Here is a 14,570-nt window from a genome sequence, read left to right on the forward strand (position 1 = left end):
TAATCTGTTATCCACGGTGCCGTTGCTACGGTACCTGTTACATTGTGACATTTAAATTGTTTTTTAAAGATCATTTTTGTTGTTCAATTTAACAATATATTTCTTGCAGTTCAAAGCGTCAAGTGTCTTGTATTTATCTTGGACTTATATTCATTCCTCATTTTTTGTTTTTCTTAGATTGTTTCCTTAAACCACTTGGCATGGTTGGGCTTAGATAGGCCTTGCATGAATTGCCCAGTTAGGACCCACATAAGATCCTTACAGAGCCCACTTTAAGCCCATAGGGGCATTCACGGTTGAATCCTGGTGTAAGCCCACTTTAAACCCCTTTAGGCAGGTGGGGCCCAAATGGGTCTGGCATGAATTGCCCAGTTAGGACCCACATAAGACTCTTACAGAGCCCATTTAAAGCCCATCTGGGTAGCCATGGTTGGATCCCGGGTGCAAGCCCACTTTAGACCCATTTGGGCAGGTGGGGCCCAAATGGGTCTGACATGAATTGCCCAATTAAGACCCATGCAGTACCCTTACAGGTCCCACTTTTAGTATGTCTGGGCTTCCACGGCTTGCCCCAATGTGGATCCCGGGTGCAAGCCCATAATGGGGCCCACATTTGCCGCCCATGAAGCCCTCATCTGGGCCCCACATGTCATTGCTGGCTGGGTTGGTAAAGGTTTTGGCACTCGCTGTGTGAACACAAAACAAATCACGGACATGAGTCGAAAAGGTTAAATGGTCCTGAAAAAAATAGTCACACTTGTGTTCCTCGCGGTTAAAAATGACTGCATTTGAAATGAATGGGAGATGAATTTCATCTGGAAACTTCTGGTACTGTGCTCAAACAAAATCTTACTTTTTTTTTTATATCAAGCTCAGATTTAGAACACAACTTGTTTAGATTAATGGCAGCAGCAGTATTTTGAAGAATGAAGGGTCGTGTTTACACTTGGACACATCATTTGTATGCTAAATCATGACTCAGGAGTGCGTCAGTCCCCTGGCTCAGTCGCACGGATGAGCTATTCCTTCGGCAGTCCTGCCAAGATGACTGTTAACTTGTGAATTTGCGGCTGACAGGAAGAGGAAATCAGAATTTCTTACTAAATGAACAGGAAAAGAGTCAGATAAATGACAAACGAGACAGAGAGAGAGGAAGAGTGAAACGAGCAGGACAGAAAACAAAGGCAGTGAAGGTTGAATAACGACAGGAAGGGTTAGTCACTTTACGAGAAAAGAATATCTTACGGGAATTATCTGGGGTTGGCCAAATTATTAAAGCCTCGATTTAAGCCTCATCTACATGAAAAGCTCACCCAGGCCAGCAGACATTATATGCCTTTGACCCGCCAGGTACATTTCTGCACTTGCCTGATTATTCACCTCACCCCATCAAACACTCACAGCTGACAGTTCCCACAATACACTCAGACCATTTGAACAGAAAGCCAAATCCATTTTCCCATGCACTGCTATTCAGAGAACATCACCATATTCAGTTTCCTCATCTTTGAGCTCATAAAATAAGAAATGTGTTTTCTCCGAACCATCTGTGTTGATCTACCTTATTATCAGGAAAAGGGATCTGTGAGGTCAGATATTCCTTGGAAAAGAAAGTTTCAGTAATTAACTGTTCACAGGTGATAAACCAAAAGTTCTCAGGCAACCAGCCAAACAATTCTGGCTATTCTAGAGTCAGTGGTGAAGTGCATCCACACTGATGACATGTGCCTATTAGCAAAGAATCTAGTTAAAGAAAACGACTAAAACAGCTGTATTACACATGCCAGGCCAGTAGTTGGCGAAGTCACTTTGTAAAGAAATACAATGCGCCTATATCCTGAACACATGCATGTGAATGGCAATCAACTGGCTCAAACAATGTACAGGGTGGGCCATTTATATGGATACACCGTAATAACATGGGAATGGTTGGTGATATTAAAGTCCTGTTTGTGGCACATTAGTATATGTATATATCACCACCCATCTTGAGGAGTTTGCCCCCTCACATATACTAATGTGCCACAAACAGGACTTTAATATCACCAACCATTCCCATGTTATTACGGTGTATCCATATAAATGGCCCACCCTGTATACTTGGAGGAAATGCTCCCTGGTTTTTTATTCCAAACTTATTATTTGACCATTGTGGTGGTTTACATTTTTTTTAATCTTTACTTACATTTTTTTTAATTTACTTTATCTGTAGTAAATTGCCAATCAAGTTAGCAAATTTTCACAAGCAAGCACTGGATTCATGGTAATTGGCTTTTAAGCATAATTTTTTTACCGCATAAATGTATTGTATGGAATAATCAATATGTTTGAATGTACAAAAATAGGACCATATTTAACAAAGTTAAAAAATATAATCTTTATTTAAAAAAAATCTGATTAGTTATGAAAAATTCATTAAGGAAAACAATATTAATATATTATTGCGTATAGAGTTTTTGAGGATAATTTAAGGTATATCACCTAAGCTTCTACATCTTATTAAATTATCCGTACACTACTCTCCATTGAAGGATGAAACTCCCTGTTTAATGATAGGTGGAATTGATTGGTTAGATAAAAAATGCAATAATATTCATATAAGAAAAATATTCATCTCTATGAGCAGTATTGCTCCAAAAGCAGTGGCTTTGTGGAAACAAATGTATCCTCCAATTTTTACCCATGTAAGTTATTTTTATCTAAGGTTATGGATATTCAACCAGAATGTTCTTGATCTGAAAATGAATCTGTGCTTCATTTGCTTTTTTTAGATGTCCCTTCACAGTATTATTTTGGACAGAGATTTCAGTTTTGATTTTTACATCCTTTAATATCCTTTTTGATATTACAGAAGAAATGGTATTATTTTTGCTTTCCTACACTGGTTATGTTCTTTTGGAACAAATGAACCATGAACCATGAAGAAAAATGAAAAATGAATGATTTTTCTTCATGGACCATGAAGAAAAATGAAAAAAATTGAATGAAAGGTGAATACAGTCTTTAAATAGAGGGTTAATAATACGGTAATTCAAAACGGGTGAAAAGCCAAGAAAGCCAAAAGTTACGTTTTTTTTTTGCCGCGAACAGGTCAAACGGAAAGGCGTAACACAAATCTCAGCAATGTGAACAGCACTGATTAAATGCTGAAAACACACCAACCTGAGTGCTCGCACAAAACCTTTTACTGGAGCTTATAGCTTCAGAGATTGCACGAGATGTATCTGGACTGATGATTTGATTCAGATATCACGAATGCAGAAAAACATCTCAAGTCAAAGCAAGGCTTGTAGGTGCAATATCTGCTGTCTGGAGGATTATTAAACACGGTTTATAGTTATGGTTTTCCTCTAGTGTTTGGCAATTGAGATTCAGGCAAAGGAAAAAAAAATTAGTTTGCAGAAGTTGCAGCTTTGATGTTGAATGTTCCTGGTTTCACAAACAACTTTCAAAAGCTTGTCTATATTTGCTTGAAGCCATGAGTAATTGCTAGAGAAATAAATGAGCTTGACAGCAGTTGCGAGAATGCATATATATGTACGTTTGTTACTATAGTTATTACGCAGAACCTCTATCTAAATCAAAAATCTCCAACCTGTTTAAACATTTTCATATTACTCTTAGGTTCATAGACCTGCAAGATATATCAAGAGGACATGCTAATGAGTTGTTCCATCACTTTATGTTGGAAGATGAATAATTTCTTCCGGTATGAATCAGTCTGAATAACACTTTAGTTTGTTGCTCTCCATGCAGTTCTGAGACCGCAAGTTGGTTTAAAGCTGGCTGATGTGTGCAGATCCGGCTGTAATGTTTCACTTTGTGGTTACCCCTTCAAGTAAGTCATTAATGAAGGCAGTAAAACCCTTATGTAAAAGTGATTCATACACACAGGCCAAGGATCTATGAACACTGATTTCTTCAATGATCCAGGCTTCAACAGTGGGGTTATGTGTGATTCATGAAATAGATGAACAGCACATAATATATGGAGCATGATGAATCAATAAAACAGGCAGAAAATCCTTGAAAACGTATACTTTAAATCTTTAGGTTGAAATACTGGAGAAAAATAACAAGTGTATCTGTAAGTAGGAGTAAATCTGGAGATCATGTCTATTTGATTCAATCAGAATGATACAAGGGTATCAGGTTAGTTATATATATTATTTACAAATTTTTTCACAAATATCATGACTTATTCATTCATACATTTTATCAAGTTTATTCTTTCTAAGAAATAATAAGAAACAATAACAAATAATATGGAAACCCATTTCACCAAATATGAAAAAAAATCTTGCTCTGTTAAATCAAAATTCTGACTTTAAATGGGAAACAAAAAAGTAATTATGAGATTAAAAAGTCAAAATTATAACAAAATTGATTTTTTTTCTGTCATTATGACTTCATGCCATAATCATGCCGAAACTCGACTTATTTCGACCGTTGTCGGAATATGGATATTTTTCTTAAAAAAGGCCTTTATTAGCCCACTGGAGCCGTATGGATTACTTTTATAATGGATAGATGGACTTTTTTGGAGCTCTATTCACTCCCATTATAAAGCTTGGAAGAGCCAGGATACTTTATTTAACTCTGATTGTGTTTGACTGACTGAAGGAAGAAAGTCATATACACCTAGGATGGCTTGAGGGTGAGTAAATTATGGGATCATTTTGATTTTTGGGCGAACTAACCCTTTAAGAGTTTCTTCATTAAGATTAGGACAGTTGTATAACCCTGATATTTCTGACTTTATGTCTGCAAAAAACAATTGTAATTCATGCATATCCAAGCCAGTGCATCTATGAATTGCATCTTTAATGCATTTCTGGGTAAATTAATATATTTATAGATCTTCCAAATATGAATTGTTTATATATTGACGTTGACGTTGATAAATGTATATGTACACAAAAACACCCACAGCAATGTACAAGAGCTGACAAAAGAGACTGAAGATATAGAGACAGTGATGTGTAACTGATAGATGGAGAGATGGAGAGATGGATGGATGAATAAATGATTTACAGCTACTTCAACATCAAGATGGGACAGCAGCGACGGAAGACAGGAGACGAACAGAACGTGATATAAAGTTAGACATTACTCAGGAGGATGAATTAAAGCATCGAAGGTATGCGGACTAAAGAGAGAGAGAGAGAGAGAGAGAGAGAGAGGTATAGGGTGTGTCAAAAGATAATTTAAAAGATGAAACAAGACGTCTGATGTTAGTTCCAACCAAGAGCTCATTTCCACTCTGTATGCAACCAGTGTCTCTCCCTCTCTTTTAATTATCCTTCAATCCCTCCATCTTTACCCACCACACGCTAGTCAGAGATTAGGCTGTTGTTTACAAAAATGTGAGTGTGAAGACAAACAGGTTTAAAAGATGCATGAAAAACGTTTCATCGTGAGCTCAAACACACACACATATAAAAATGAAGAAAAAAAAAATGCAATGGAAACGATTTATAGTTCTTTCTTTGTATTTAAATAGAGCCACATTTTCTCAAGTATGATGCCCCAGCTAAGATTTCTTAGGTAATTTCTCCACAAACAAACCCTCATTGCTCAGATCAATGCTTTCAACTTCCTCAGAGATGTTTGCTGACTGTGTGTCTGCCTAGTACACACACACACACACACACACACACACACACACACACACACACACACACATTCCTTTGTACCCCTCTTGGCACTTGGTCTCCTCCCTTGGTGACACAGCACAATTCATTTCACTTTTCATTGTGCCTTTATTCACAAGTAATAACAAAGAGAGGAGAAATAGAAGATGGAATAGGGGGATGGGTGAATTCCCAGCTTCTTGGTGCATTCATTAGCATCTCTTCATAGCTTTTGCGCATACTCTGCATTTTCTTTTGCCTCTTCAGAAAATGCAAAAGGCAATTTGATTGTACTTTACTGGCATGACAGGCATTGCGGTGTATTTCTAATGTTCACAATGAATCTAGAACAGATTCAGCAGACAGTATTAAGTCGCTCTCCTGATGCTGATCCGTCCACAAGGTCTCACACGGGTCTGAAGTCACCTCTGGTGCAGAAGGGTCGCAACTACCCCACCTGACCTCATGAGAAAACTCTTTTACAAGGTGGTGATTTCGTATGACTTTGTATGGAAATGTAAGATTTTTTGGGGGAAAAAGGTAAGAATGAGGGTTCACCCCGAACCTAGCTGAGGCGTCACCAGATTGTATGAAAATGTATGCATGAAATTGTAAAAATTAATACAAATTAGCACCAATTCACCGAAACGTATACTTATAAAATGCCATGCGGTGTGTTTCAACTACATGGACATCATAGCAAATACCTGCATTGCAACTCAGTGTAGGGCACTTATAGAATTTATTGAGCTTGAATCGCATGGACTGTGGTGAGAGGATCTTTCAACATAGTGCAGTCGCTAGATCTGACAGTTGCAACTGGATGCCACATTCCCTTTCAAACACGCTACTCTCAAGTGGTTGTTAAAGAAAGCTTAAAAACAAAACCACTGCTATTTAACCCCACTGTTAACATTGATGATGACCAAACGTAGACCTACATTTGAGTTTGAAAGGTCTAGCCTAAACAAAGATGTATTTACACGGAGCTATCAAATAAACAAATGTGTAATACTATTGATTTCATGTCAGCATTTTTACATGGCTGATTATAAGTCACATCAACAAAGCTTTTTTTAATTCTATTTGACCCTCTGAAAGATTGTGTCCATCTCAAAAAGACAAGGATTTTGTTTCATTTTGCCACCCGAGAACGATAAGTAAACATGTGCTGACTTAGCTGGGGAAAAAAAACAATTTGTGATTAAACTGGTTAATGTGGTAAGATCATATTTACAAGCTGTAAATAAGTTCAAACACCAAGAGCAAACAAACATAAATCAGCATAGTAGGTCTGACAAGAACTTTGCCTAAATCTTACTGATTTAACACCGTGACTCGTCAGTTTGGACTGTTTTCCAGACTGCTCTGCAAATACAGTTAAAAGCAAGATTGCGGTAGCCCATAAATACTTACTGACGCGTAATGCCGGGGCCACAGGTGGGTAAATATACCACCATCAATACCCACGGCAGTTTTCAAGCCATTTCACAGTATTTGAATGTTGGCATTAAACCCGGGTTCCAGGTATCATAAACGGGAACCGTTTAAATTCGTCGAGTGTGTGTGAATAATAACTTCACAAACAAACAGCACGACTCGATCCGCAGCAGACCGAGCGGATTCCCTGTACAGTGGCAGACATCCAAACTCCTCACGTACACACTCCGAGACTCTTGGCCGCCATGCACGAGACAGAGACAGTTAAGTTTACTCGCGCGACGACTTAACACATTTGAGCAGTCTAAAACAACTCACGTAACGTTAGAGTTTAATGGAAAGGCAAATGCGTTTCCACGCAGCGGTTCGAAACAACACTGACAATCGCAATCCGAGAAACGACACTGCATTAACTAAAAACGAACATCTGATAACTTGCAAACCATAAATAAACTGCACTTACAAGCAATTATCGGAGTAAGTTAGGCTATTTTCTGATCACTCACCTAGAAGTCTGACAGAACGCGAAATCGTCTCCAAATGTAGGCAATCGCCTGATTCTTCTTTTTAATCCGTGTAGTTCACTTTGGCAGGTTGTTTTTATACTAGTAGGTAAATATAGTCTGGCACAGTCGTATGACTTTGTGCTTAAAGCCACAAAAGTAGCAATGAATAAACAGAATAAAAAAGCAATTAGCAAAAAGTTTCTGAAAGCAAGCAAGTTGTACGTTCCACGTTTGAAAAGGTTTGTGAGTAGGAATGTTCTGTTAAATCCGACGAGCGCAAGTGACACGGACGTCCTTATTTATTTCTCAATCAGTGCTTCTCTCTCCGCGCGCTCATAATATAAGCGCTTAGCTTTTAGACCTCTTTCTCTTCCCCTCAGGGCTTGCAAACACGACCAGGTGCTCATTTACATAACTACACTAGCTGCGTCCAATGGCAGCACTCAGTCAGGTGCTTCTTTAAATATTTAATGAGGTAATTGTCCAATCAGGAGCGAGTAAAGCAGGGAACCCGTGACCTGGCAGCGCCGCTGTAAATGAGACGCGTACCTCTGAGAGACTTTAAAAAAAAAAGAAAAAGTGGTACAGGAACGGAGAGATTTGGGGAATAGGAAATGTAATATTGTTGGTAAGGAAACAATACAGGATTTACCTTGTTAACCCTTTCTGGTGTCCACCGTAACTCTTGTATTGGCAAAATTTCTAATAACTAAACATTATGTTGGCTTTTCTCCATAGAGTTTGATGTCAGCGCCTATAGAAAGTAGGTACACCTTTGTAGTGTTAAAAGATCGCATTATTACAGAGTAGAACTCCAGCAATATACCATTATGTCCTGAGGCAAGACAGTAAAGACTAGTGTGTTAACAGACTAAAACCTGCGCTCAGAGGCAATGAGGTTAAATAAGAAAGAAGAGAAAAGAAAAAGAAATGTCATTAGTTTAAAAAGCTCAAACATACTAGATTCTGCACATGCACAAATACAGGAGACTGAAACGGGTGTGGTGCTTTAATGTCAGTGAAAAGCTAAATTAAAGGTAAATAGGACAGGTAGACAAGGGTGGGTGAGTGAAAAAGAGTTATTCCACAGCTATGTGTTGCTACTTGCCCCGTCATTGGAAGGAGATGGGAACTGGAAACTTGTTGGCAGTCATTCAGTAACACTGAGATAAATAGTGGACAGAGAAAAATAGCAGTCTACCTAGTGAGTCAATATTGTTTCTCAAATCCTATTGACCGCAGGCATCGTGTATGAGCATGAGCATGTGTGAAGTTATTGCTTTTTATGGCACGGAAAGAATTTGCACAGAGAAGTGAAGTGCATTTGAGAAAAACAGAGAGAGAGATCATTTAACATCAGGTCTGAAACTGTAACAAAGGTGTGTTGAAGGAGAGAATGTGTTTAAAGAGAAAAAAGAGAAGAATTGTAAGAGCTCCAGTTCAAACTTTGTTTGGAAAGCAGTCTGTTCTTTTTGATCTCTTCGCTTTGAATGAACAATTGTGCATGACCTGGTTTGACTTTGAACATGATTAACTTTAGCTCACACACACTTTTAATGGTTAAAGACTTAAAGACCCAAATCCCCAGCTTGGTTCTTTCTTTCCCTTACACTTTGTCAGCATGTAATGAAAAATCTTTTTTCTGAATGCATGTTATAGATCTTAAAGGGATACTCCACTTTTTTTGGAAATAGGCTCATTTTACAACTCCCCCAGAGTTAAACAGTTGAGTTTTACCGTTTTCGAATCCAATCAGCCGATCTCCGGGTCTGGGGGTCCCACTTTTAGCATAGCTTAGCATAATGAATTGAACTGGACAAGACCATTAGCATCTCTCTCAAAAAAATGAACAAAGAGTTTCAATATTTTTCCTATTTGGAACCAATGGTCTACTGGAACCAAGATCTTTCCCTACATTTTCAATAATCTATTATACCCAGATATATGTCACAATATTGAAGAAAATGTCTGTCACTACTTCTGTTTCATTGTGACTTTAAAGTAGGCGTGAAATAGAAAATTCAAAAATGTATCTTAATGATCTCAATGTGAACAGTGAATACAAACATATGTTTAATTTTTTTATCAAAATGTCATTACTCAGTCTTCTGGTGAAACAACAGACTTGTCTCAGATGATGAATGCCAGACTTCTCCAATCATTTAGTCAGTGTAAACCACGCCCCTTTCTTACAATCGACCATAAGCTCGCATTCAGATCTGCCTTCATCCAATCAACAACCAAGTCCTGCCCTTCATTCTTTTTTTTTCTTTTTTTTTTTGATAATCAATTTCACTCAAATATGTGACATGGAAGAAATGATCTGTCTACTTCCATTACATCATTACATCACAATGTTATATTGATTCAGACACTGCACCTCTGTGGTTAATAAAGTTGGGAGACATTAACTCATATTTCACTTTTAAATTTTATGTTCCAAGTAATGCAACTAATCTTTCATGTTTTCTAATGAAAATCAATACTGTAGAGGGCATTTCACCGCAATGCAATAAAGCTGAGGGTGCGTCCTTGAGCAGAGCTCAGTTTACCGTGCCACAAGAAGAAAAAAACAAAACAGGAACTATAACTTTTGCACTGTGTTAGAAAATTGAATCCATCCTTCAAAAGCTTAACTGGTGATAACCTGATCACTTCTTCTACTTTCTTCCCACTTCCTTCTTTCTGTTTTTCACTCCCTCTCTCCCGCAGGCCTAGCTTTGTGTGTTGCTCGGCAACCTGCGATCCCCCTGTAATGTTGCAATGACCTTTGCACATTGTTTCATTTGCTTCCACTACTGGCCCTGGCTTTGTCTCACTCTCTCTTTCATTCATTCTCTTCCTGAAGATTTCCCCTCTTTTACGCTTGTTAAATGAGTTTTTCGACAGATCTCTTCTACAGCTAAATTTCCATTCTTGTCTCATGCGCTCTTTCTCACTCACTTTTTTTTTTTTTTTTATTCAGCTAAGCATGAAAAGCAGGCCTGATCCTGTGAGGAATTCACTGTGAAGGATGGAGAGGGAAGAGAGAAGTGTGGCTGAAAAGAAAAGGAGGTAAATCTAATCTGTGAAAAGTGAAGCTGGTTAGAATGAAAGACATGCAAGGACGAGAGAAGCACTTAAATGTGCCTGATAGTTACAGTTTTAACCCCCTGAGGAACCACCAGTAATGCATGGCATTTTAATACATTTTAATTAAATTAAAAACTGAGGATGTGTAATGCATGTAGAAACATAAGAAAGTTATACAACATGAATTATTAAATTAAAAGAATATTTGAAAGTATATGAAACTATGAAACATTATAGGCCTGAAGCATTTAAAAATGCTTTTTTTTTCTTTTCTTCTTTTTTCACATTTAAAAATGTTTACCTTTAAGTTACATAAAGACAAAAAAAAAAAAAAAAATCTATAATTATACATATAAACACATGTATGAAATATACAAGTTTGATGGCCTATAAAACAGGCTTTTAATTTAGTTTGGGAGCATTTCCGGTTTAAGCCCTGCCCATATTCGGCCGATTTATTTCTTAACATATGCACAGACAAAACAGGATGTTTTCTGCAGAAAGGTACAAAAATGCATGGTATGTGGTTATGGTGTGAACACTACAATAGTTGGATTAAAATCTAGAAATTACTTTAAAACAGCTGCCAAGATGCATAATTGTGCAAGGTCACAGCTTAGAGGGGGAGAGAGAAAGATGGATATGGTTTTGAATACCAACGTAATATTTAGCATACACAAAGCATAGCATATTTTAATATTTCACTTTCACCAATGGCCAACGCCTACGATTTATGTAATTAAATGCTGATTTAAGTGAGGAAGCTCAGAACATATGTACACCCATGAGTCCACATGTATGCACCGCTCCCCTCCCACACACACACACACACACACACACACACACACACACACACACACACACACACACACACAGAGCTGTTGAGGGGTAGAGCGGCTTGATCACTCTCACAATGTCAGGCCTGTAGAATGTGGGGAAGCGACACAAACTGGCATTCCGCTCATTCCCTTACTAAAGCACATAATCTATCCATCTCTCTCCCTCACTCACCATGGATCCCTCCCGCTACCTCAGTTATCAATGTCACACACATAAATCCTCCCCCACCTCCACACACACTTGAAGAATGGCAGGATACTCTCTGTTCTGTCCTATCTGGTGTCCTCTTTCAAAATGGCTGGTTTTCTCAGGGGCCCAAAGTTTAGAGAGCTTCTCTAAAGTGCCATAAGAGAGTAAAAAGACAGGGATGATTCAGGGAGGCAGGAGAGAGAGTGTGTGTGTGTTTTGTGAAATGAGATCAGCCACATTTGGTGACTGAGGCTCAAAGGAATTTAAGATTTTTGACTTTGTCTTGTGTGTGTGTGTGTGTGTTTGTGTGTGTGTGTGTGTGATGTTGAAAGACAATGACAGAGGGAGATTCCTCCTGGTGTGATGTTGTTATCACATCATATTACTGCAAAGTATTAGGCATAGTATGAAAGTCAAATGTTTTTAAAAGCTCTTTTCTTTTAACTTTTCCAGTGGACGAAGTACACAGATCCTGAACTTGACTTAAAGTACAGACACCATGGTAAAATATTGTCATGGTGCAGCTATGAAAGTAAAGTTGAGTAGAGAATCTTTTGTAGCAGTTTTAATAAATAAAGGCAAGGCAAGGCAAAATGCAATGTAACAGCATTGCTTAAACAAAGACAATAACAAACAACTCAAGAAAGAAACACCAGGGGCCTGTACCATGAAGCCGGATTAGGTGGCTAGCCAGCTATGTTTCAGCTTAGTTTCCGCCAACCCTGGGTTTTAGGTACTATGAAAGTAGCTCGGCTTTAATCTGTGTTCGTTGCCATGGTATCTTACGCTGCACGGCTAACCTGCTCCGGGGCAGGTTATGTTCTGGATTCAAGATCTCAGACTGAAGTTTGACCAATCAGCTGAGAGCAAAGAAACATATAGGTGACGTAACTTATTCCAAGTGTCTGTTGCAATGACTTCACCTTTTCTTCCAAATCCGGTGGACATCTCAGCGCAAATTGTTTGACGAGCACTTCGTAGAGAAAGAGTTTTTAGCCAGACAAAATCCCCTTGCCTTTCCTGATAGTTATTTGTATGAAAGATACAGATTTTCCGCGGAAGGAATGTCTTATCTTTGCGAACTTCTTGAGCCGCACATAAAGAATTTAACACGTCGAATTCATGCACTTACTGTACCGCAAATATTGCGTTGCGGTTGTTTTTTTTTTTTTTTGCAAGTAGTACTTGCACGGTGGGTGACGCACAGAAGCTATAGGGGAAAACACGGTTTGTCGAACCATTCGTAAGGTGGTCCTCGCTCTGCAGGAGACAGGAGTGCATGAAAAGTTTCATTAATAGTGTTCCCCGGACATTTATCGACCATGTCCATAAAAGAGGGCTTTTATAAAATTGCCAGTAAGATATATTGATAGGGTGACATCACATGAACACTTTTTTTAAGCAAATTTCACAAATGTACTATACAATATAATACATGTTAAGAATTATTTTGAATCTTTTTTTTATTATTCTTCTGTTAATCTTATGATATGATGCCCTAGAGTCATTGCAACATGTATGCAGTCTATTGCTCCAATCTCCACTGCTCTAGGGGAACATGAGGCAGATTATGTTAATAGGAAGTCCTATCACAGCCCTAATGTTCAGGTAGAGATGATGTGAATATGTGAGATGATTATTTTCTGTGAGATGAATCTTTAAATTAATAGTAACATTAACAGATATAACAATGATTTACTAGGCTAAACATTTCATCTGCAGACGACTTGTGGTCATGAACATATATGATCAAGTTTGGATGCCAAATGGCCTGGCTCCAGTGCTTGACTCCCAAATTTTCCATGAGTCTGTGTTGTCGTGTCAGCGCTTTGAGGAAAGCAAGTTAAATTTGGTACAATACAAAACACTGTTAGTTTGAACTGAGATAGAAAAACCTACACAATAACCCCCTATCATGACCCTCAGATAGGGCCACAGCACCGCTTCAATGTTGCCGTCAGTAAAACCAGAGTGAAGATAGAGATGACCTTTGGCATCCTAAATGCACGTTTCAACTGTGTTCGGCCCTTAAGAGTCACCAGAGCGGGCATCAGAGATAGTGGCTGCATGTGCCATTCTGCACAATATAGTCACCAGTAGAAAGGAGCGAGAAACACCACAAAACCAGCTTCTCCCAGATGAAACTGACCCGATCACACTTGACCACTCAGCTGGTGCAGATGTAGATGCAATCACCATACAATATTACACTTAATAAAAGCACATTGAAACTGCAGATATGTCTCAAACTGTTTTATTGGTTTTGTGGGATGGGAGGGAGAAAGAGAGCAAGAGAAAGTTGCATTAATAAATAATATTAATATTATTTATTCATACTAAAGTGTTACTTGGTTAAATAAGATATATATATATATATATATATATATATATATATATATATATACATATACATACTGAGATCAGTTTTATCCAGCTGTTTGATTTTGTTTGGAGGCTCCTCAGCTCACAGTCAGCTCCTTTAGTGTGCAGTCTAGTTCAAGACTCCTTTTGTACAGGGCCCTGACTGAGTCTGTTTCCACCTGAAACATAATTCCACCACAAACATGATCATTACAAGTTTTCTGGAGGCTCATCCAAATCACAAAAAGTTCCTTGACTTCCTACAAACACAGGACTGACTGTAATTTATGTCAAGGGTTTTAAATCCTTACACATTTCTTCTGAAGCCCATTGAGGTAGAGGCCTCAGTTTCTGGGGCAGGTTGTGAAAAATCCTACAATAAAAGAGGTGTAAGGACCAGTCCCTTTTTTATGCCACACATTCAAATATTTGCCATAATAAAAAGCCCAGTGCATTCACATCAGCAACTGTCTGAGAACAAGTGTCTTCATTTCCTCCACCCTAATAAATATAAATAGGCCAATGTAAA

General features: G+C 38.2%; 1 protein-coding gene across 3 annotated transcripts in view; it reads right to left on the reverse strand.

Annotated features, from left to right (window-relative positions):
* ddr1 (discoidin domain receptor tyrosine kinase 1) overlaps positions 1–7,943 on the reverse strand; it is a 47,988-nt gene extending 40,045 nt beyond the window's left edge. For 2 of the 3 annotated variants that reach the window (XM_084385112.1, XM_084385111.1), the window contains exon 1: positions 7,580–7,916. The gene's annotated coding sequence lies outside the window, so the exon portion shown is untranslated. Of the gene's footprint in view, positions 1–7,579 lie in introns of all 3 variants that reach the window. The other variant, XM_084385113.1, reaches the window with a different exon arrangement.
* Positions 7,944–14,570: the final 6,627 nt, after the last annotated feature.

The sequence above is a fragment of the Rutilus rutilus genome (genome assembly GCF_951802725.1).
Source record: "Rutilus rutilus genome assembly, chromosome: 17".
Taxonomy (NCBI): domain Eukaryota; kingdom Metazoa; phylum Chordata; class Actinopteri; order Cypriniformes; family Leuciscidae; genus Rutilus; species Rutilus rutilus.